Source organism: Lissotriton helveticus, chromosome 3_1 (genome assembly GCF_964261635.1).
Source record: "Lissotriton helveticus chromosome 3_1, aLisHel1.1, whole genome shotgun sequence".
NCBI lineage: Eukaryota > Metazoa > Chordata > Amphibia > Caudata > Salamandridae > Lissotriton > Lissotriton helveticus.
Genome location: NC_136061.1, coordinates 282,313,095 through 282,335,827, shown reverse-complemented (window position 1 = coordinate 282,335,827; position 22,733 = coordinate 282,313,095). Strand labels below are relative to the sequence as shown.

Below are 22,733 nucleotides of genomic sequence, written 5' to 3'. Positions count from 1 at the left end.
GTGACATGAATCCTATCCACTCATCAACCGTCAGGTTTGGCGACAAGGAAGGGCCACATCTTTCGGGCATCACGCCGCAGACGGGGATGAAATAATCTGACTACGCAGGACAAAACTGGGGATGAACTGCTGACAGGCAATGCATACACCCTAGCGAGTGCCAGAATACATAGATTACGTACTATTCGACCACATGCTACACCCCTGAGGGCATAGTGAATACATATGTAGGCAAGCCATGTGAAACACACGGCACGCGCACACCAAAACCCACACCCATATGCACTGACAGGCTGGTTGGGATTGCTGAGTCCTTCACAGTAGTATCAAGGAGGAAACAATACCACACAAGCCCCTACAGCCCAAACCCATACCGAATCACACACAAGCAGAATAGTTGCCACAGTTGGCCTCCCTCGTTTGGACGCATGTCAACCGTGAGTTCGCCCCGCTCAAATATGCGCAGAGTTGTTTAATAACATGTTTCCCCCTTATTGTTTTGTTCAGAACTCCAGAATACAATAGTAAACCCCATCAGGGGATAATGCCTGCGCTCACTACACATGGGCTGCTCACCAACATGTCATGGCCCACACTAACATAGTAACATGGAATCCGCATGGCATGCACACACCAATGCGCCGATATTCCATATATTCCTACCTACAGCGCAGGGCTACCAGCATAGCTTTTTACAAGAGACACATATGACCCGTGCGGAATTGGACCGGCTGCGTAGACGTTAAAGGGGACAGGTATATGGCGCCACCTACTCAGCTCACGCCTGAGGTGCGCTGGTTTGTATTATAACAGGGATCCCATACACTAAAGAGGCAGAGATTATAGATCCTTAAGGTAGATACACCTTTGTGAAAGGCAGGCTAAACGGAAACGCGCTTCTTAGCTGCTCAGTCTATGCACCAAACTCATACCAGCACACCTTCCTTGACAATCTAACAAGAGTGCTGGCTATGTGCGGAATACCATGGTTTACTGGCGGTGATTTTAAAGCAGTGCTTGATGTAGACATTGACAGGTCGTTCCCACCACTCACCCGAAACAAAGCACAATCCTACGCACAAGCTCTACACGATTGATTGACGCACTGGTCCCTGAAATACATCTGGCCTGCCCTAAACCCTACCTCGTGGGTGTACTCGTTTTATTCCGCAGTACATAGGCTCCACCTAAGAATAGACTGCATAGTGGGCGCACCAGCACTGTTCCCGTACATTCAGAAGACAGAGTACCTGGGGCACACACATTCAGACTATAACCCACAGTTCATGCAGCTCAGTTGGGCAGTAGACCCCCACTGATCCCAACATGGCATCTCCAATCAGCTGCATTAGAAGACCAAGCCTTTCGTTCATCAATAGGGACATCCTTACTGGAATTCTTTGAAGACAACGAAGACACGGTGGGCGACAAACGTATTGAATGGGAAGTCTTTAAGGTAACCATGAGAGGGCACTGTTTAGGGGCCACTTGGAGCATACGCAAACTACTCTCCAACTCACTTTGTAAAATAGAGACACGCATACGTTTCTTTATTTAGATATCCGTATCTATAGACACCCAACAGACTTGCTCGACGGTAACTTAGGCAGAGCACTCACTGCCATAAGGTCACAAATGCAATTTTGGAGCACGCTCCAACTTACGGTCATGGGCAGAGTAGCCCTCATGAAGAGGGTGGCCCTTCCACGATTTTTATACTATTTCTCAAATTTGCCGCTGTATGTCCCCCATCCTTTTTTAATATGCTAGATAAATTGGTCTGCGACTTTACATGGGGTAGTGCCCGTCACCGGGTGCCGATTAAGAAGCTCTACCTACCCACAGAGTAAGGAGGCCTTGCAGCTCCAAATTTTGAGCAATACTACCTCGCTGCCCAATTACAGTGGATAGCCAGGTGGCTCGCGGACCGTCAGTGCGACAACACTGCCACCATGAGCCCGCCCTACACACTCTCGCGACACAAAGTTATTTCACCCCGGAACGACTGTGAGGCCCCTGGAGCCCCTGCTACTTGGAATAGCATATAAGTGCTTCCGCAGAAGTCTATTTTTAACTAGGCAAGTCACACTATACACGTCATCGCTACAGCTAGAGGGTTCACCCAAAAGCCGATCAACGGTAACAGCAACAGAGCTCCGAGACTGGCATGAGGCAGGAGTCCAATCCCTGGCCGACTTATACCGGGATGGTGCACTAGTCCCTTATATGACATTACAGGTAGAAGAAAGGCTCCAGCCCGGTCAGTTCCTCCTACATCCCTCATTAATAGCCACAATTAAGTCTAAATGGGCCAACCTCACCGCCAAGCCTCCAACTCATCTCACTATACAGTACTTGCATGCCATGGGCAATGGAAGGAACCTCACACAGTGGTTTACCGTCTCTCTTTGCCAACACACAGCATTGAGCTTGCGAACTCTTCGCACCTAATGGGCCAGACCTGTGGAAACTGTCGTGTTCTGCGATGTGCGTCGGGCGATATATCAGACTCAGGACACAGGTTGGTTCTGCAATACTTCTTTTATTGGTTTCCTTTGTAGCTGGTCTCATGCACGTCCGTCCCCGTACCCGTCCTGGTCAATCTGCTGTCCTTCCTGTCCCTAACCGGATGTGGTGTCCGGTGACCTGGTCACCTCCCTCATGACCCATAGGGTCCTAGTGTCCTCCTGTTCTACCGTCCTGTCTGTCGGGTCACGACATCTCCCCCTTTGTTGCAAACAAATGTTCATGGTACAGTTCTACTGATCATTTCACTCCCTCACCCCGTTACAGCATTTACTCATTGTTGTGGTGAGAGATATAGAAAGAAAGAAAGAAAGAGAGAAAGAGAGAAAGAGATAAAGAAAGAAAGAGAAAGAAAGAAAGAGAGAAAGAGAGAGAGAGACAGAGAGAGAGAGACAGAGAGAGAGAGAGAGAGAGAGAGAGATATAGATAGATATATGTCCATGGTCTGGTCGACCCGTCTCTCCAGTCTCTGACTCCTACGTTTCATCACTTAGTCTCTTTGTCCCCTTGCATTCCTCCCTTGGTCGCTGTTCTCTGCCATCAGCTTTGGCTTCTGTTTGTCGGTTGTCCTCCTTCTGCTCTCCTCTTGCCAGCTTCTCTTCATCTGCTTCTAGCTCCTTGCCATGTGCCCAGTGGTGTGGGCCAGCTGGCGCCATCTCCGTGGGCTCCTCTCTTTCTACTGTCACCTTTCGTTGTGTTTGTTCCCTCAGTGATTCTTTTCCGTTCTTTTCCTCTTTCTCTGGTCCATTTGTCTTCTCTTCGCCTACGCTCATTGTGTCTTTCGTTTTTTTCGTGTCGTATGTCATGGTTATGAGACCCATGGCTTGGGCGGTGCTGTTGCCCAGCAGGCATGGCCCTGGGACATCGCCCTTCAGGACATGGATGTCTTCTTTGTTCTTTTTATCTTTGTACCTCAGTTCCTCTGTGAACTTTCCCAGGTTGATTACCTGTTTCTTTGACCCCCAGGTGAAGATCTCAACCCTGGACGCTCTCAGTGACGGCTTCGCTTTCATCTTTTCGTACTCTGATGCCCACATGACATTGCATGTTGCCCCACTGTCCAGTACAAATTCCGCTTCATGTGCTCCCACTTTTATCGTTACCGAGTCTGTCTTTTCCCGTGTGCTTCGGTGTGTTGTTTCTCCTTTTTTGTCTCCCCCCACTCAGTTCTGTGCGGGCCTCCGACATGTGATATAGCCTTTCCACTTCCTTTTCTTCCTCGTCTTCGCCTGACCCTCGTGATGAGCTTCTCCTTTCTGTCTGTTCCCTCAAGTCATTCCTCCACCGGCCGGTGTGATAGTTGTTTGTCACGTGGTCTGCGTTTTCTATTTCGACGTTCTTCTCTCTTTCCATTTCTGGCTCCGATAGGTTGAACGGCAGTGGCCTCCTGTGTTGTGCGCTGGGCTTTTGGTCTGCCATTCTTGCCTTCTTGCCTTTATATGCTCTTTCCTCTGTTTGTTCTGTCGCTTCTTTGTGTGTTGTTCTCTGATTCCTTTTTTTTTTCTTTCCTTTTATGTTCTTCCTTTCCTTTACTTTTGCCTTTTGTCTTCTTTTCTCTTTTGTGATCCTTTTTTTTGTCCCTTTTATTTCTTCTTTTTATTCCTTCATTTGACTTTATTTAGCCTCTTCTGGGATTTCTTAGTCCTTTTTCCTTTTTTTTCTTTTTTTTTGCTTTATTCTGTTCTTTTTCCTTGTATTGTGCTTGTTCCCTTTTATCTCTTTTCTTTATTCCTTTGTTCGACTGTATTTAGCCTCTTCTGGGCTTTCTTAGTCCTTTTTCCTTTTATTCTCTTCTTTTTCCTTGTATACACTTGTATTATTTCTTTGTCTCTTCATTGTATTTCTATGTCTTCTCCTTCTTTATTCTTTTTACTGTCTCTTTATTTTTCTTCTTTCTTATCTTTGCGCCTTTTCTGGCACTTATTTCTTTTTAGTTTGTGTCTTTCTATGACACCACGTGTCCTTGGTGCTGTTTCTGTTACTTTCTGATACTTTTTTTTGCTGTCTTATCTTGTTTCTTTTTACTTTCTTTGTATTCTTGCCTTTTTGTTTCTCTTTTGGTGCCCTTTATTCTTGTATGTGCTTTGTTTCGTCCTTTTTGTGTTGCTTTGCCAGTGCTTTTCACTTTCCACCTTTATTTCCTTTATTTCGCCGATCTTTGCGCTGTGCCTGACTCTTTAAAATGGCCGACGTTTCCTTTGATTTGATTGGCTCCTGCGCCTGTTCTTAAAATGGCCGCCGCTCTTCTTGCAAGATTTCGCAATCGAAATCTCGCTCGCCTGACTTAAAAATGGCCGCTTCCCAGATCTCACTTCTGATTGGCCCGGCCGCCTGACCTTAAGATGGCCGCCGAGACTCCCGCGCGAGCTCGCGCCTCAATTTCAATCGCACGCTTCCTTTCGCGCTCACCGCACTTTGTTGGCAGTCTCTTCAGAAGCGGTCGGGTGGGCTCCGATGTCGCTCGTTTCTCCTTTCCTTCTCGCAAATCCAGGGTGGGCACCTGGTTGTTCCTGATGGCGCCGTCAATCAATACGCGTCGATCTACGCGTCGGCTCGTTTCTCCCTCGTCGCCAGTTGTCGTGTTCTGCGATGTGCGTCGGGCGATATATCAGACTCAGGACACAGGTTGGTTCTGCAATACTTCTTTTATTGGTTTCCTTTGTAGCTGGTCTCATCCACGTCCGTCCCCGTACCCGTCCTGGTCAATCTGCTGTCCTTCCTGTCCCTAACCGGATGTGGTGTTCGGTGACCAGGTCACCTCCCTCATGACCCACAGGGTCCTAGTGTCCTCCTGTTCTACCGTCCTGTCTGTCGGGTCACGACAGGAACAAGGTGTCCGCAAGGTTTCTAGATCTGGGGATTGTAGTAGCCAAAAGGCTAATCACCAAAAGGTGGAAGTCGCAGGACCCTCCCAGCTTTCCCGCTTGGAGACACTCAATGCTGGCATCGGCCATAGAGGAAAGCGTCACAATTCGCCGTGAGGACATCACGGGAATTCGCAGGATCCCGATAGCAGCTGGGTGGGATGCAATGCTGACCGAGTTATTACAAACAGGTGAAGAAGTAGACGAGGCCTCGCACATAGCAAATCCTATGAGTTGACAGAGGGAATACATCGGACACAGTCGGCGCAGAGATGCAAACGGGCTAAACATAGATGCCACCTGAGATACCCACACCACATTAAGAGCAAAACATGTAGTGAGCGGTTAGAAGCAGCGTTACAGGCATGACTCTACAGAGGTTAGAGCAGTTGAGGAGGCTACTGGAGTAACCAGGGTTGAGTTTACCCGGTTATGTTTTTAAGTTGTTCCAATACAGTTCCTACCCACCACCCTATGACACGAATCACAGAAGAGGTTGATGTCACAGCATTGACACGAATCTGGACACTCCAAGACTGAGGAGGCAGACAGGTACAAACACACATTAGCCATGACATCCACCCAGACAACATTCTTCACGGAGCTGTAGAATTTACTCTGATAATTGTAATTATACGAGAGTTGTAGTAATGGCTCTGTAATGTACAACGGACATCTTATGCCTTGACCTGTATACCCTTTAACCGAATGTCATAAACTTAAAAAAACTTAATGAAAACATGTTTTAAATAAATGAGACAGAGAGAGCAGCCTCTCTCGACTGCTGCTAAAGTTCTACAAATCTCAAAAAAAGTTAATCTGCAACTGGCCAGATAATTTCACAAATGTCAAACCACTTACTGCCACTTAAAAAAACGCTAGCATTTGCATATATTTCCAATTGTCAAGATTAGTTTCCCATCAAAAAATGTTCTTGATGGTAAAATATAGATATTTTTTATCTTTATGGAAAGCTAATTAGTTTAGTCTTTTAAATGTAAGCTTTTATCCCTTTCAATTATAGTTTCGCTTTCCGTTCCGAGCACAGCCACATCCTTCCCGAAGCATCGCCCCCCTCCCTAATGCGGTATCACTTGTTGCAACCACAGATTCATGCAGTGGAGACAAAGGACTCCAGAAAGCCACTGAAGCCTGGGACTCTACTAGGGGGGAATGAGCTGACCTGAGATACTGGGCTTCTCCCACCCCTCATAGTAAATGGTTCGCCTGAACCTGCAAAAAAGAATTGTACCCCTGGACTGTATGATGCAGGCCATACTAATCTAACTTACATTTAATCGATCCAGGGCAACGCTTGCATCAGGTAGACGATGTCAATATATTTGGATATTTACACATGTCCACATGAAGATACTAAATGAAAATTTATGTTATGAGGGCGAAAGTCCTAAACTTGAAGTTACACCAGATATACACCGTGTTTTGTTTAATTTTCCTCTAATGATTCTTCTACTGAAACTCTCAGAAGACTAATCTCTACAGCTTGACAGAGCTGTGACTGTTCTACCTCAAGGGAATGCATGACACCTCATGAGGAATTGGCTGCTTGATGCAGTCCGATGGATTGGGGCTCTCTTTCCTCAGCATTAAACGTGCAGCGCCTTAACAACGAATGGTTATCATTTTTTAAGACCTCCAGACGATGGAATTACACAGCTTACACCTGGTAGTCAGCAAGTGTACTATATGATCTTGCCATCTATGACAATCTCCTCTGACCAACTTCCATCAATGCCAAAATAAGGAGCAATTTTTCATCATCTGGAGCTGGTCGCCCTAACTGCACAAGGGTGCCACCCTAGTCAGCTTCCACCAGTTTGCCCAGGAAAATGACCAGGCAACATCAAGTCTGATCAACGCCCTCTCCCCATTAAAAGTCTTAGCTTTCTTTCTATGCCCTGAAAAGAAAAAGAAAAATTTCCCATGTGCAAACAATGTCATGATTGTGCCCCTACTCACACAGCAGGGAGAAAAGAGGGAACTGCTCAATGTCCCTGAGAATCTGGGTAATGTACCGTAAATGAGCACAAGAGTGGTCCTTTGGTCCTGTATACCACATACATATTTTTCAGGAGAAAATAAATTCTGTCTGAAGATTTGAACATAAATCAACAAGAAAAAGTTTTAGTAGAGGACCAACAACAGAGAGTAACATACAGTTGGTACATGTTTCCAAGACTAAATGTATTACCCAAACTGCACCTGTGACCGTGCCCAATCAGAAGACCTGGCAGAATGGCACATTATTTCCAAACCAATCTCATCACTGCAGGAAGCAAAGAAAAGCCCCCAACGGAAGGCTTCAACCCAGATCTTGTCTGGTTGCCATTTTCTAGTCTGAAGTTGGAAAAGCTTTAAAGACAAGTATTTCTAACAACATGTCACTGCGGATTGACCCCATCCGCTCAATCCCTTTGACTGAACTGTTCCTGTGGACTACAATAATCCTCAAGTGTTTCCTGATTTAGGGGCGCGTTTTGTAGCGAGGGAACGAATAAAATGAGCAAACATGATATTTAACAGATCCATAAATTATCAAATTTAACCCGGAGAGCTCAGGCTCTTTTTGAAACCAAACAATGTTCCCGTCTGTCAGTAGCAGGAGCCGGGGTTTTAATATCCCACTCAATCCAGTTTTCATAAAAAGATGAATGTTAAATTGCAGAAGGGACACTCTAAAACACTTAGGGAAATAGCCCCTGGTGCCACTAGAAAAATGCAACGTCCGAGACAGTTCCCATCAACTTAGCTTAAGTACAAAAGCAATTTTCGTTTTCCCACAAGAAACCAGATTACGAAAGAAATGCTGTGAAATGTAAAAATAACACAGCAGAACACTCAAGTTGACCTCGGAATGGGTATTCATAACTTCAAGATGCATATTAATCCTAGAAGGCAGGAGGGAGGGAGAGCCTCGCTGTCCGGAGATTGTGAGCTGGCAGGATCAGCGCAAATAATAGGACACTTCTCAGGTACATAGTGACGAGATCAGAATTTTAACACTCTGGGAAATAAAAAAGGCAGAATAGTTACAACTGTCAATATTTTTTTTTTTTAACCTTGTTGGCAAATGTGTTCGAGTTTTAAATAACTATACAGAAGAATGTTCTGTATTATTTCGTGACTATCTAGTAATATGCTATAAAGCACCATGCTGTTTCCATTTAATCTGGCATTGTGCCCTGTCATGGCGCTATTACCTTGCAAAGCTCGCGCTTACACACAATTCCAGGTTAGGTTGTCCTGCATGCATCTGGACAAATGAACCTCACTGTTGGTAAGAGGATATGAAAATAATGTTCTGCAGGATCATGGCTCATAAACACTTTTTGTAACTTTAATTTTCAACATTGCTAATGCTCCAAACTGGATCACACAATGTTTCACATTCAAACACTGTCGAAGCATCCTCAGTTTGCAGCTTTGGTGGTGGTGAAAGGTGAGGGTTTGGTGCCGAGATACTGTAAGAGATGGCAATCCACAGAAATTGTATATTGTTTTCTTGAACGTTATATCTATTTACTATAGAGTCAGTGTCCTGAATCAGGACAAGGTTAAGTGACTTGGCAAACAAAGCACACTTTCAGTGTGTTCATGTTGACCTCTGCACAGTTGGTGAATTTGATACCAATCTATCAATACCATTTAATTCCCCAATTGTGGGTAGCTTAGGTCTATGTGCAATATCACAGACTGTCCTAATAGTTACAAGGTCTCAAGTCGCAGTATGATTAAAAACATTGTTAAAATAGTTCATGCCATTCTGCCCATTTGCAGAAAGGGTGTAGAGTAGCTTTACATACTATGGGGGTTGTCCATAGGGCCAGATAGTGCACACCTTATAACTTGCTAATGTGTAGAAGTGAACCTGTTCTCCTAAAATTCTGTCTCTAACAAAAGAGAGGGACCCTAATAGACCCAAAGGGGTAGGGTACCGGAAGACAGAATGTCAGTAAAGTTTCCCCTTTGGGTGAACTTTTAAATAAACCACAGTTTACCACTCAGTCTATATAAACTACACACATTCACATAAACTAGGAGCAGATAATGATCAACATGAAACAGTCATACAAAAATGTACATTTTATTTTGGTAAATTTTAAAAACAAGAGGTTAAAAACAGTCTTAACACATCAAATTATAATATTACAAAACAAGGGACGACACACATGGAAAATAATTCCAATTAAAATATGAGGAAGAAATCACTAGAACACGTTGATTGATAATTCCTGCTCCAAATTATATACTAGATTTCATAGTTACAGGAGTATCATTCCATAGTGGTTTAGTGTTTCTCCACCCAAACAGTTGCATCGACGCGTTTCGGTTAAGGCATGTTAATGTTCAAAGCCAAAAACCTTCTTCAGGATTAAAATAATAGTGTCCCAATAATATACAATCTTCTTGATCAGCAAATAGATATTTTCAGCGGCACTGCTAGAGTCAGCTACCTTCGAAAGGTACCTCAAAAATACATCTCCAATGTGCGTATAAGACAGCGGAGTGAACAGGACACGGAACCCCACGTTGCGGCTCTCAAGTTCATACGAGCAGGCTGCGGGCGGTCTGGCTCAGATGAGAACAGAAGATCCTTCTGGCCATAACCACGAAGAACGGGATCTAGCCGTCTTTTGTGATTGAGTGCAGTATATTTTTATACGCACATCGGAAACATATTCTTATACGCACATTGGAGACGTATTTTTGAGGTACCTTTCGAAGGTAGCTGACTCTAGCAGTGCCGCTGAAAATATCTATTTGCTGATCAAGAAGATTGTACATTATTGGGACACTATTATTTTAATCCTGAAGAAGGTTTTTGGCTTTGAACATTAACATGCCTTAACCGAAACGCGTCGATGCAACTGTTTGGGTGGAGAAACACTAAACCACTATGGAATGATACTCCTGTAACTATGAAATCTAGTATATAATTTGAGAGCAGGAATTATCAATCAACTTGTTCTAGTGATTTCTTCCTCATATTTTAATTGGAATTATTTTCCATGTGTGTCGTCCCTTGTTTTGTAATATTATAATTTGATGTGTTAAGACTGTTTTTAACCTGTTTTTAAAATTTACCAAAATAAAATGTACATTTTTGTATGACTGTTTCATGTTGATCATTATCTGCTCCTAGTTTATGTGAATGTGTGTAGTTTATATAGACTGAGTGGTAAACTGTGGTTTATTTAAAAGTTCACCCAAAGGGGAAACTTTACTGACATTCTCCTAAAATTCTGTGCCAGATGAGGTATTTAACAGGCACATCTCATTAAGGTAAATAATAACCACATTTTTTGAATGGTCTTCAAGGTTTAATAAGTTGCTGATCTCAGTAATGTCTACGGTGCCAATACATTCCAGTCTCACCTCAATACCTGTCAAAAAAGAAGAGCATACTATCTACCTACTGTGATATAACAGATATGCTTCATATTCTGGCTGTTCTGCTTGTTGTGAAAGGATACGCCCATTAGTACTATAGATGTTTTGGAAAACTGGGTCTACATACACCTTGCTGAATACATTCAAGTATAAACAGATTATAAGCAGTGCATGGCAGGGGTGCAAGCTATAGTTAGCTATAACTGGTAAAAATCTGTGGTTTTGGTTTTAAACATTAGCTTTCATATTATCACAACACCTAACTATAACATCACTTTAACCCTTGGTTTTTTTTCCATGAATTTCTAGGATTTTCATTTAATGTAAGCTAAAATCTTATTATCTTACTTTCTATAATGTCACTTTAAATTGTTTTTCCACAGTGACATTCTGGGGGTTTTGATCATATTCACCCAACTCTCTCAGCATAGCTTCAGGCCATGCGCAGCATGGTGCTTGCCGCCTGGCCTGCAGCAACTCCTTGCACTAACACCCCGCAGGCGCCCAACAGACTCCCACCCAGGCTTTTATTTTTGCAATATCTCGGTACTTCAGCAGTACCACAGCTCAAGTAAAGCTTGCGCAGTTTTGGGGTACCATGGCTCCCCTAAGGGTCCAGAGGTACTTCACGGGAGCGGGGCCTCTGGAACCTGTGGGAGTACAGTGAGACCCACGCATAAACATTTATAATTATTATTTTTTGCCCCTGGGGGATACCACCAGAGTGCCAGCGAGTCAGTTTAACCTGTACCATATCCCCTTATATGACCAAGTCCCCATTGAGGTTCCGTGAATTCTGAACCTGGATCATAAAAGGCCTCTGTCCTCTGTATTCCTCAGACTACCTCATTCAGTTGCTACGGCCTCTGTGTGACGTGGCCTCACTTAATTAAGTTTAATAAAGATGTCTTTTCATATTTCAGCTTCTGTGCCAAGTTCTTTGTTATATTAGTAAGTATTCCCTGAGAATGAAGTTTTTAATTTCTTCAAATGGCGCAGCCAACGCGGGGCTCATCAGAGAAGTGGCTTTCTGTGGGAGTGATCTTGTCAGGAGACTGAAATCTACTGAGGAGGACAGAACAGGATTCTACTAAGAAGGTACACTGTGCACAGGGATTCTGGAGATTCTTTGATTCTGCAGCCCAGTATATTTCTGATCTTCCTGATTTTGATCCTCCACATGATGTCACTCCTGACTGAGAACCTTTTTGGCGTGAGTATTCTAAAAAGACCGTTAGGTCATGTAGAACTTGACAGTTAGAATTTGGATAACCTTTTGATTAGTAAAAGTAAGAGTTAAGTATAAGTGGGTCGCTCCCAGTCCTTTGTTCTTTGGTTCTTTGGTTCTTAGTTTTGCATGGTCCTTAGTTTGGTTCTTAGTTTGTTTGGTCCTTAGTTTTTATTTGAAGATTGCAATTTTCAAAAACCGAGGGTCTTGTATATTTACGAGTGTATCGATAGAGATAGCCCCTTGAAGTTTGAAGCTAGATTAGTGAGCTATAAGATGCCTGATCTTAGCAAATTTGGAGCTTTGTGTTGGCCAACTTTGTATACGTTTGGATTAGCCGGCTTCCCCTAAAGGGAATATCTAAATAGATTTAGATTTACAAACATATTTCTTCCTTGGTGATGTTGTATCCCCAGGGAATTAAAATATGACATAATACAAAACAAGGATCCTTTGTTCTGCGCAGTTTTAAGAATGAAGATATGCAGAACGATTTTGTTTGGTGTTCTGCTAACCAAAGCTAGTGAATTGAGTGTATTTTCACTTCTTGGACATACATCAGTCTGGTGGGCTGTTTTTGCAGTCTTTTTGAAACACAATTGAGAAGCATTTCTTGTAAATATGACTTACAACTAATATTTACAAATGGTTTGGTTTAAGTACAGTCTGTGGGCTGTCCTTTATTTTTGTTCTGAGTATTGGTTTGTGGGTTAAATGTGTGTTTAAATGTCTATGTGGGTTTCCCATTAGTGCAATTTCTATAAGTGAATAGCGTTGGCGCTATTCATGAAATGCATGGCTAAAACCGCGCCGTATTGTGTGTCCTGAGTGTTTCACCCCTTTCTATTTATGTCTGAAATGAGCTCAATGTCTGTTCGTGGTTTTTCTTGATGTTTTCAGTCTATTAAGCAACATTTTGTAAGCATATTCTTGGGTCTGTTGCTAAATAAAATTGTCCTTTTTAGAAAGAAAAAAATGCAAAAACATTTTGTCATGTTTCAAGTTAGGCGTCTGTGCTTGGGCTTATAAATGAATGCGTCTAAAAATGATAGGCAAGGGATGCAGCTTGCTCTTATATGTGGAATTATCAAAAATAATTGGGTTTATTAAAAAATATTATTCATTATGAAAAATAATTATTAAAAATAAGTGCTACAAAATTCGTTTTTTACTATTCATGAAGCTTAATGCTCATACTATGACATCCTAGCATTAAAATGTAATTTAAGATGTGCTATACCGCATGATGAGAACATTAGCATATAGAATTTCACTTAGCGCAGGCGTAAAAAAACTCATTTTTCTAAAGATTTACATGGGATATGTCTGATTAAAAATCTCTGTAATTTGTAAAGAACATTCTGAGGATGATTAATATGTATCACAAGTATAGGATATTTATTTTTAAGTGCCCCAAACATCAAAGTCGAATTTGGGTATTTTTGCCATGTAAAATAGCTTTAAAGTGCTTTAGGCTTCAGTAAATGCATACATTTAGGTATAAAACACAAATTTGCAGGTTGTTCCCATTTGGGGTTGCGTTTAATGGCTCAGTGAGCCAATGTGCCTGGTGCAGAGGTTTGAGTTTAATATCAGGGTTGAAGGTTTTTAACTTTGGTTGGACCTAACTGAAACCTTCATCTATTTAAGGTTAATGAAATGAGTACCATTTCAAACAAGCATTTGTTTTAAAAACTGGTATGTGTGTTTATGTTCTGCGAATTATTCATAGTAAATGTTTTAATAATATAAGTATAGAAATAAATTATAGCCCCTAACAGGAGTAATATATATAACATGTGTTTTAAATAGAGTGAATTATTGCAGGTTAGGAGGAATCCGGAACAGGCTGCTCAAGTTGCGCTAACATGCTATCTTTTCCTGTAAACAATGGAAGGAGGCTTTCATGTTGACATTTGTGACCTTTTAAATTAGGACTTGTCTCTGTGAAATGCAGAATGACCTTGCTAAACAGGCCTCTAAAAGGAAGAGTTTCTGGTTTCTCCACAAAATTAAAGAACTTAATTCCAAAGGGAAAAATATGAAAAAGGTTTCTTAGAAAGTCCCAACACATGCTAAATGCTCTGCAGAAATGATACATTTGTATTTCTGCTCTAAAAAATGATGTCCGCTAATTGCTTTTATTTAACAGAAAATGAGGCATTGCATCAAGTTTTAGACAGAAAATAAGAGGAAGCTCTTTATTCAAATGTTGAAGGCTACATGCCCAAGTGAGAACGAATTGTGGGGCAAGGCTAACATGTAGTGTCAGTGAAAGAATTGTACTTTTGGAAAGTTAAAAGGGCTTCATGTTGCAAGGTGACTGACTAGATGGTAACAGTTAAGTAATGGAAATTTATTTTTGTGTCTGTTAATGTGTATTATGTTTTGTCTTCTGATTAAAAGTTATAATTGATATTTGTTTGCTATGACAAATGTCTCTCTTTTGTGTGTTGTGTTTTTTTTTTCTCCTGCTTCTGCCCGCAGATCATTCATGGATTGTTCTGGGTGATTTTAAGGCTGACAAGACACGTGAGAAAGAAATGTCCATGCGTTTTTTTCATGTATGTGTATTTGGTTCTATCATGAATTGTTCTTGCTGGTTCTGTGTGTCTGAAAGTTGTATTTGACAGCAGATATCCACTAATTGGTGATCTACTGTCAAAAAGGAGGGTAAGGATTTTAAACCTGACACGGTATTATGCATCACCGCTCATTTATATATGCTATTGTTTTGTCTATGCTTTTTTTGTGCTTGATATACAGCGAGTATATCTGATGGCTTGACATGTCCGTTTTGTGCGGGTTTTTTTTGTGTGCATGTTTTATGTTTTATGTTGCTGCTTATGATACTATTACAAGTTTACCTGTGTTGTGAAGGGATATACATGACGATGTGCATCCTGCAAACAGTTGAGTAGAATTGCTTTGACACTAAATTTCACAGAAAGACAGACAACACTTCATCAGTGTATGTCAAATTTGGCTTTAATGGTATTTGAAGGAAAATAAAAAAGATACATAGGAAACAAGGTTTCACCTACAGTCACATTACTGCCCCCTTTCCTGTAAGGAACAGGCAGCCCTAAAATTATGTATCCTGAATTGGACGTAAGGATAAATTATAGATCTGTGACTTTTGTGCATGGTGACCTAATTTTTATATTACATTAGTCAGTTTTGTTCTGCTTCCTGAATAGTGTATGGCTTTGTACCATAAAGAAAACAAGGCTTAATTTTTCCCCTGATTGATGTTGCATCGTCCCTAGTAATTGGGGGTGTTAGCTGTGTCCTAGTCCCATTTTCCCTTTTCCATATTCCTTTCACCAGTTAGCCTTCTTTTTGTTATTATTGTATTAGGTTCACACTTCCAGACTGCAGTAATGTACCAGAGACCCCATATTATGTATAATTCCCTCTTGTATGACCAGACTGGTTTTCAAAAAATTTCTTTAGGCCTACTCTGATGTTTTCCAGTCTGACTGTTAGGGTAGTGATGGACTGATTAACTGACTCAATACTATAGTAAGATAAGTTTTCCACCTCAATAGGAGACACCTTACGTTTTTTTGAATATGACAAATTCAATGCCTATTCTAATTTGGTTTTTAGTTCCTTTTTTCTGCTGCTTTAATTTTTGATGGACCAGATGTATTTTAAATAATGGAAATACTAGGACTCTCTAGTTCTAGCTTTTGTATTGCATAGTCCACCTGATGCACAATTATTAAAGGGAGGTATCTACATGTCCCTGATAATATGTATTATGTGATCTCTCTTTTGAGGTGTTCTAGATAAGGAATTTAGGAACACCTATATGTAATCATTGAGAAAAAATGTGTTACCCCATTAGACGATGCCACTATGTGTGAAGACATCCATTTAGATAGAATTCTCATGTCGCTATCTACCCTTAGATGATGGAGGATATGCTCTCACACGGAAACCCAATTGAAAAGCCTAGAGGCACTGTTTTGCCTACTGCCTTTATATTTGTATTGCTTTTTGAAAATGACAGTGCATTCTAGACCAAAATTGTCCACTCCTTTGAAGATCGCAGGCCACCTGTTTGCAGTCCCCTTGTTATACAATGAATTGTTTAAAGCATCGCACTTGCTTCATCAAAAGGCGTTCAACATCAGAAAAAAAGGAGGAGCTGGTTTTGCCACAGAACCAGAATTTCAGTGCAAAAGAGCGCCTGTCATGTACTGGTAACCTCTGACAGTGTGCAGTCCCTTGAGCCCCTTGGCCTGAGTTTTGGCCAAGCACCCCCCTTTTTCCTTTGCTCCAACAGAAGTGCAGTGCACCGGAGGATCCAAGATTGGCAAAAGGCACTACATTCTGGTGCCCATGAAAGAGCAGCCTGAGCGTCCTCTGACACTGAATGATGAATGTTGGAGCCTGAGAATGGTCCCGGGTCTGCACGAGATGATCTGTGCCCATGACCAATGAAGAGCACAATATCTGTAGTGTCTGCCGCAGAGGAGAGATACTAGTGCACTGCCTTGAGACATTGAGACTTTTTGAATGAGCTATGAGTGTCTGCCAGGAGGGCACTCCAACAGATACTGAGAAGCATTTTTTTCATGGGAGGCCTGAATCCAAAGGCCCATGCAACAACGGGAGCAGACTTGATGGACAATAGAAGCCTGCCCGAGAGGCTTTTTGAACGGACTCTGGGCATAGTTGGTTTCACAAGAGGTTTCCGTGTGATTGTATAGCAGAATAAAGTCCATTTTCTGTGGAAGAGTATCCCCTTTTCACCTCAGAGCATTAATGAGGGTCACCACTGTTTCACTTGAACATACAATAAATTACTGAAATGCATAGGAAGCCCTAAAAATGTTACTAGATAATTTTAGGATTTGCTTTTTTGCTTAGGGTTGTGAAAAATTATAATTTTGTTTGTAATAGTGGTCACTACTTTCTCCTGTTGTCTATATGTTCTTAATATTGTGTTTTGTTAGTGTTTTTAAACATGACATTGTCTTTTATGGGTGGGATGGGTTTTTTTTTTTGCTACCCAATTCACATCTGTACCCACCTTCCAACCTATGTCTCTTCCTACTACTACTTCTTTGCATTCTTTACATACTTTACCAGAACATGAACTGGTTAGGAGGTCAGAGTTTATTAATAATTGCTTTGTACAGCTTTTTGCATCAACACCAGTTAGTAGTGAACATCACTAATTGTTGGGTGTGTGGTCTTATGCCACATACTACAGATAGAGGTATTCCCTATTTTGTCCTGCCATAAGCGGCCTTTGTGCTACTACGTGTGTAAGGAGACCTGTCCCGAAGAGAGTTGCTAAGTAATAGGATTATGCTCCAGCAACATCTTGATGATCTGATGAATATAGACCTGGATTCAGATTGACGTGAGTTTAGGTTATTGCCTATGTAAGGGCAAAGGAGGTCTGAGGTTCCGTGAATTCTGAACCTGGATCATAAAGGTCGTGGTTCTGTTACAATTTTGGTAACAGCGAACCGTAAACGTAGACTCAACGAAGACAGACGTGCCATGCGCATGGCGGAACGCACCTGGAGATCAGCCCCTTCCGCATTGCACCTTAAAGCTCTTAAGAAAAAGAGAAACGCCTACTTTAGGAAAATCAAGCGCTCAAAATCAGAATTCTTCAGCCTCCAGCTCGACCAAGCAAAAAATCGGCCAAGAAAACTATTTGAACTAATCAAATCACAATCCAAGGAACTTCCCCAACAATCACATAGCACAATGGACACTATTCCATCTTGTGAAGACTTCTCGGCTTTCTTTAAACTAAAGACTGATAACATAAGGATTGATCTCCTGAATGATGTAAGCCTTTACTCCAGCCCCCTCAGCATAACACCCACTGAACCAAAAAACAATGCTGCATGGTCGTCCTTTGACACCTACTAAGGAGAAACAATTGGCAGACTGCTCAGCACACTGAAACCTTCCAATCACCTCACAGACCCCCTTCCAGCTAACGTGGTAAAGGACTTCATCCCAATGCTCCTCCCACTTTGGACCAAAATTATTAACTGCTCACTTCTACAAGGTCTCGTCCCCGACTCCCTCAAAGTGGGACAAGTCGCGCCTATATCCAAGAAACCAACAGCTGACCCGACTGACCTAAACAATTATCGCCCTATTACCAATATCCCCACCCTGGCCAAACTGTTGGGAAAATGCCTACAACTCCAACTGACAAAACACATTGATCAGTTTGACCTCCTCAACCCTCATCAATCAGGCTTCCGAGCAGGACACAGTACGGAAACAGCTATGACACACATAATTGATGACGCCCTCCAAATCCTAGATCAAAACGACACCTGTCTCCTCATCCTTCTTGATCTCTCCTCAGCATTTCACACCGTCAAACATGAGAACCTACTCAAGCTGTTAAATACCAGAATGGGTCTATCAGGGACTGTACTCAAGTGGTTCACTTCCTTTCTGCATAACAGGTCTCAGAAATTCAAGAGCAACAACTTGATGTCCCCACCTATGCCTGTAACTTTAGGCGTCCCACAAGGATCCTGTCTATCCCCAACTTTGTTCAACCTAGTTATGGAGCCACTCACCACCTTGTTACAAACATCCAATGTTCACTTTCACATGTACGCTGACGACACCCAACTTTACCTCAAACTACAATCCCCCGAAGACATCAATCTTCTGAACACTACGCTCAGAAACACCCAATCATGGCTAGCCGAAAATCACCTCAAACTCAATGCTCTGAAAACTGAATTCCTTCTAATCTCACCTCAAGCGAAAATCTCCACCACTCAAACATGGCTTAAACATCTAACTGCACTCAATGTCCAACCTACCATCGTGGACTCCGCAAAATCCTTAGGCATAACGCTTGACACCAATCTCAATATGCAACAGCACATCAGCAAGGCAACTAAGGGTACGAATTTCCAAATCAATACTCTGAGGAAACTTAAACCCTTCCTTCCAGCCAAAGATTTCCAAACTGCAGTACAAGCCCTAGTCATTCCTCGCATAGACTACGAAAGCGTCGCTCTCTGCGGACTCCCCCTATCAACAACCGCACCCCTAAGAGCCTCTTTGAACGCTGCAGCGAGACTTAATACCGGATCAAAAAAACGCTCGCATATTTCCCCTGACTTAAAATCCCTGAACTGGCTGCCTTTTGCAGCCAGAATCCTTCTGAAAATCGCTTGCATGACGCACATAGCTGTACATCACAACTCACCCAGCTACCTCACACAGAAGCTGACAATATCAGGTGGCTCAAGAGCCACTAGAAGCATAAAAAATCTCCTTCTAAAGCCTCGAAGATTCCGGAAGGAAAAAACTTACAAACGCTCCTTTTCAGGAATGGCACCCAGGATCTGGAATGCACTCCCTCCAGAAACCAGACTTATCTCCTCCACTGCATTTTTCAAGAAAGAAGTAAAAGCTATCCTCATGGCTAAATTCACCTGAACTTTTACTTTAGTTCCTATCTGAGACTCTTCAGCTATTTGTACTACTTGTTTTGTCTTATATACTATGCTCCTATTTTACTACTCACTCATGTTTATGTACAGCGCTCTGATATCTGCAAAGATCTTGTTCGCGCTATATAAAACTTTCAAAATAAATAAAATAAATAAAACAGTGAGCTCAGGAAGCATGAGTGTTTTCGTCATGTTACACCGATGGATTCACTGTGTATTTGAAGATTTCGTTCTGAACCTTTGGGTTCCATTTTGTGCATGGCAGCCATTTTGTGGTTGCCCTCCCATAGGCCGATGACTTTAGCTGACTCTTAGATGACCTGAGTGAACTGACCCTGTTGCCTGAAGCTGACCTTTCCAAACCAGTTTTTGCCCTTTAGCTGATCAAGATAGAGATCAAAGAGCAGGACATTGCTGAGTTTATGGTACATGCACACACCCTTCTATCTTGCTTCTCATCTGTTTCTGTTCCTTCTCTTTATGACCGGTTTACGATATGGGTTGTGGTCTTTTATTATGGGTTTGTTCAGCTTGTGTAAGAAGGAATGTTGGATTTTTTGCATGCTTGCAAAAGCTAGGACTGCCCCTTACTTTTGTGCTGAGTCATGTAACCCTAAAACATATAAAAGGCCTCTGTCCTCTGTATTCCTCAGACTACCTCATTCAGTTGCTACGGCTTCTGTGTGACGTGGCCTCACTTAATTAAGTTTAATAAAGATGTCTTTTCATATTTCAGCTTCTGTGCCAAGTTCTTTGTTATATTAGTAAGTATTCCCTGAGAATGAAGATTACAGTTCTTCACCATGTCCTATAATAGTGGTGCAATATTTTTCTTCTTGGTTCAACCAGCCAAGCAGATTGCTTGGTCATGTCTGACTGGTCCTGTGGGACCGAAAAGTCTAACCGGAGGGGGGGGACACCTCTTGGGCAATCAGATCACTGTATTCATTTTTTTAATTTGCAGTATCATGACCGATTGTCCAGCTATCACTATATTTTATATGCAAATTTCTGGAAAATGGCTGAACAGATTTACACCAAATAACAAAAAGGCATGTTTTCCGACTAAAGTTCTGAGTCAAATTTTGCACAATTCTGTTCAGCTGTTTTTTTCGGGAACGCTTCCCAAAATTTCCTAGGGGAATTACTATGGGAAAACAACATTTTGGAGCCCCCACACCTTTACCCAGCCATCACTTGATGGATCACCCCAAAACCTTCCATGGAAAGAGCAGATGTAAATGAAGTTTTTTTGTTTTTTTTAAGTTTCATGAAGATTCGTCAAACACCACCACAGTTATCAGCAAAACAAAAAACGCTCTTCCTATGGACAATGTAAATACACAGTAGCTACCCAGTGGCAACCGCCACTGTGTAACAAAGAATGCATTTGCTGAATATAGACTTTGGATATAGAAATAAACGTGCAGCACTGATAAAATAACTGATATTTTCTGAAACCAGTACATAAGACACCCAAAACCATTTCCTATTGCAACATATGTAATCTGTAACCTTCTTATATTTATAAACCCATAGTTTTCAAAACCATTGAGCAGAAAACAACTGTAATTTGTCAAATGCAAGGCTCTCTGATGTTGACAAATAATTGAACAATTAATGTTAGAAATGGGATAAAGCAAATCCAGATGATTAGTTGTTAAACTCCACTGTCAAACATATGTTTATATGAACAATTGCAAAATAAATGTACAATGCTACGTTATGTGCCCACAATCCTGTCTATAAATCATATCTCTAATGCCTGACACACAAGTCTAGAGCCGGTCCTATGACTTTTTAGAATTTGAGCTTTAACTTTCTGATACTTTTTTTGTTATTGTCTGTGAGTGCATCAGCTAATGTTTATGTGTCTTTTTCAACAAACTTCATGGGTGGCCTGGCGTTCATGTGACGTTTTCAAAATTAATATAAACAGGCAGTACAACTACTGCATCAAGTGCTAAGCCATTGGTATAGGATAGAAACCATCTGATATAATCTTTCAGTCTCCACGAGAGCTAATGTTTAAAAACGTACTTATTAACCCAGGAATTCACATATCCATGCAGGCATTAATTTGTCCATTGTATTGTTTAATGGAAATTGAAAACAATTAATAAAAATAATATATATATATATATATATATATATACACACACACACACACACACACACATGTATAGATATAAATATATATACGTGAAAAAAGGTTGCCCCTAATTAAGCTGCACGCGTAGAAGGTAAGTGGAGATCAGGGAAAGTCTGATTGTGCCCTCTGCGTCTTAGCCAGTCCTAACGCCTTTCGAGCATGCACTCTTTGTCAAAGGGAACCTGCACAAAAACCTTTTTATTCAGAGTTAATTCACAATCATGCTCAGGTGTGAGAAAAAGGCATTGTGGGACTGGAAGTCCGTAATCCATGATCCCAATGTGCTGCTGACAGGTTGCAGTGGCAACGTTTTCAAACAACCCGGTGCACAATGCAGGACAAAGCCCAGTGCCAACAATCACCCTTCCACTCCGTGTTCCGCCAAATAACATCCGGCGGCGGACCTGCCTTGCAGCGGTGGTGTCCGCTCCCGACCAGTGCTGGTGGTTTTTGTGCAGGTTACCTTTGACAAAGAGCGCGTGCTCGAAACGAATCAGGACTAAGACAAGGAGGGTACAATCAGACTTTCCCTGATCTCCACTTACTTTCTACGAGAGCAGCTTAACTAGGGTCAACCTTGACTTCATACATAAATATATGCATAAACACACACACACACTGAATATAGAGAGAATACCTAACAGGTCAAATATTGCAATGAAAGAGTTCTGGTGACATCATAAACCACTAAGCAAAAAAGTGAAAGGTTGAGTGGTATGTAAATGTCACCGGACCCTGATATGGCAAAATTGGGCCATAGTATACATCTTACTCATTATGTATTTTATAAGGTTCGTATTTAATTTGGGTTACAGATCTTGAAAAAGCTGTTTTCTTCAAAGTGCAGCTAACAATGGGCCTTGCCTGGAATCAGGATGTTTGGGCGTTTTTTACCTTTGTTGAATAAATGGTTACTAAAACAATGGGCAATGGTATGGATCAGTGGATTTAGATGATTCTATGGATGCAAAGTTTACAGCATGATTATGTATATACTGCATCTGCGGCATAATTTGCTACAAAATGTGCACATTTTCCCAAATTTTTTGTGTCTATCTCAAATGGATACAAATAATGTTGACAGA

General features: G+C 41.6%; 1 protein-coding gene across 3 annotated transcripts in view; it reads right to left on the bottom strand.

Annotated features, from left to right (window-relative positions):
- BCAS3 (BCAS3 microtubule associated cell migration factor) overlaps window positions 1–22,733 on the bottom strand; it is a 4,343,716-nt gene that overhangs the window by 484,630 nt on the left and 3,836,353 nt on the right. The gene's annotated exons all lie outside the window — the stretch shown is intronic.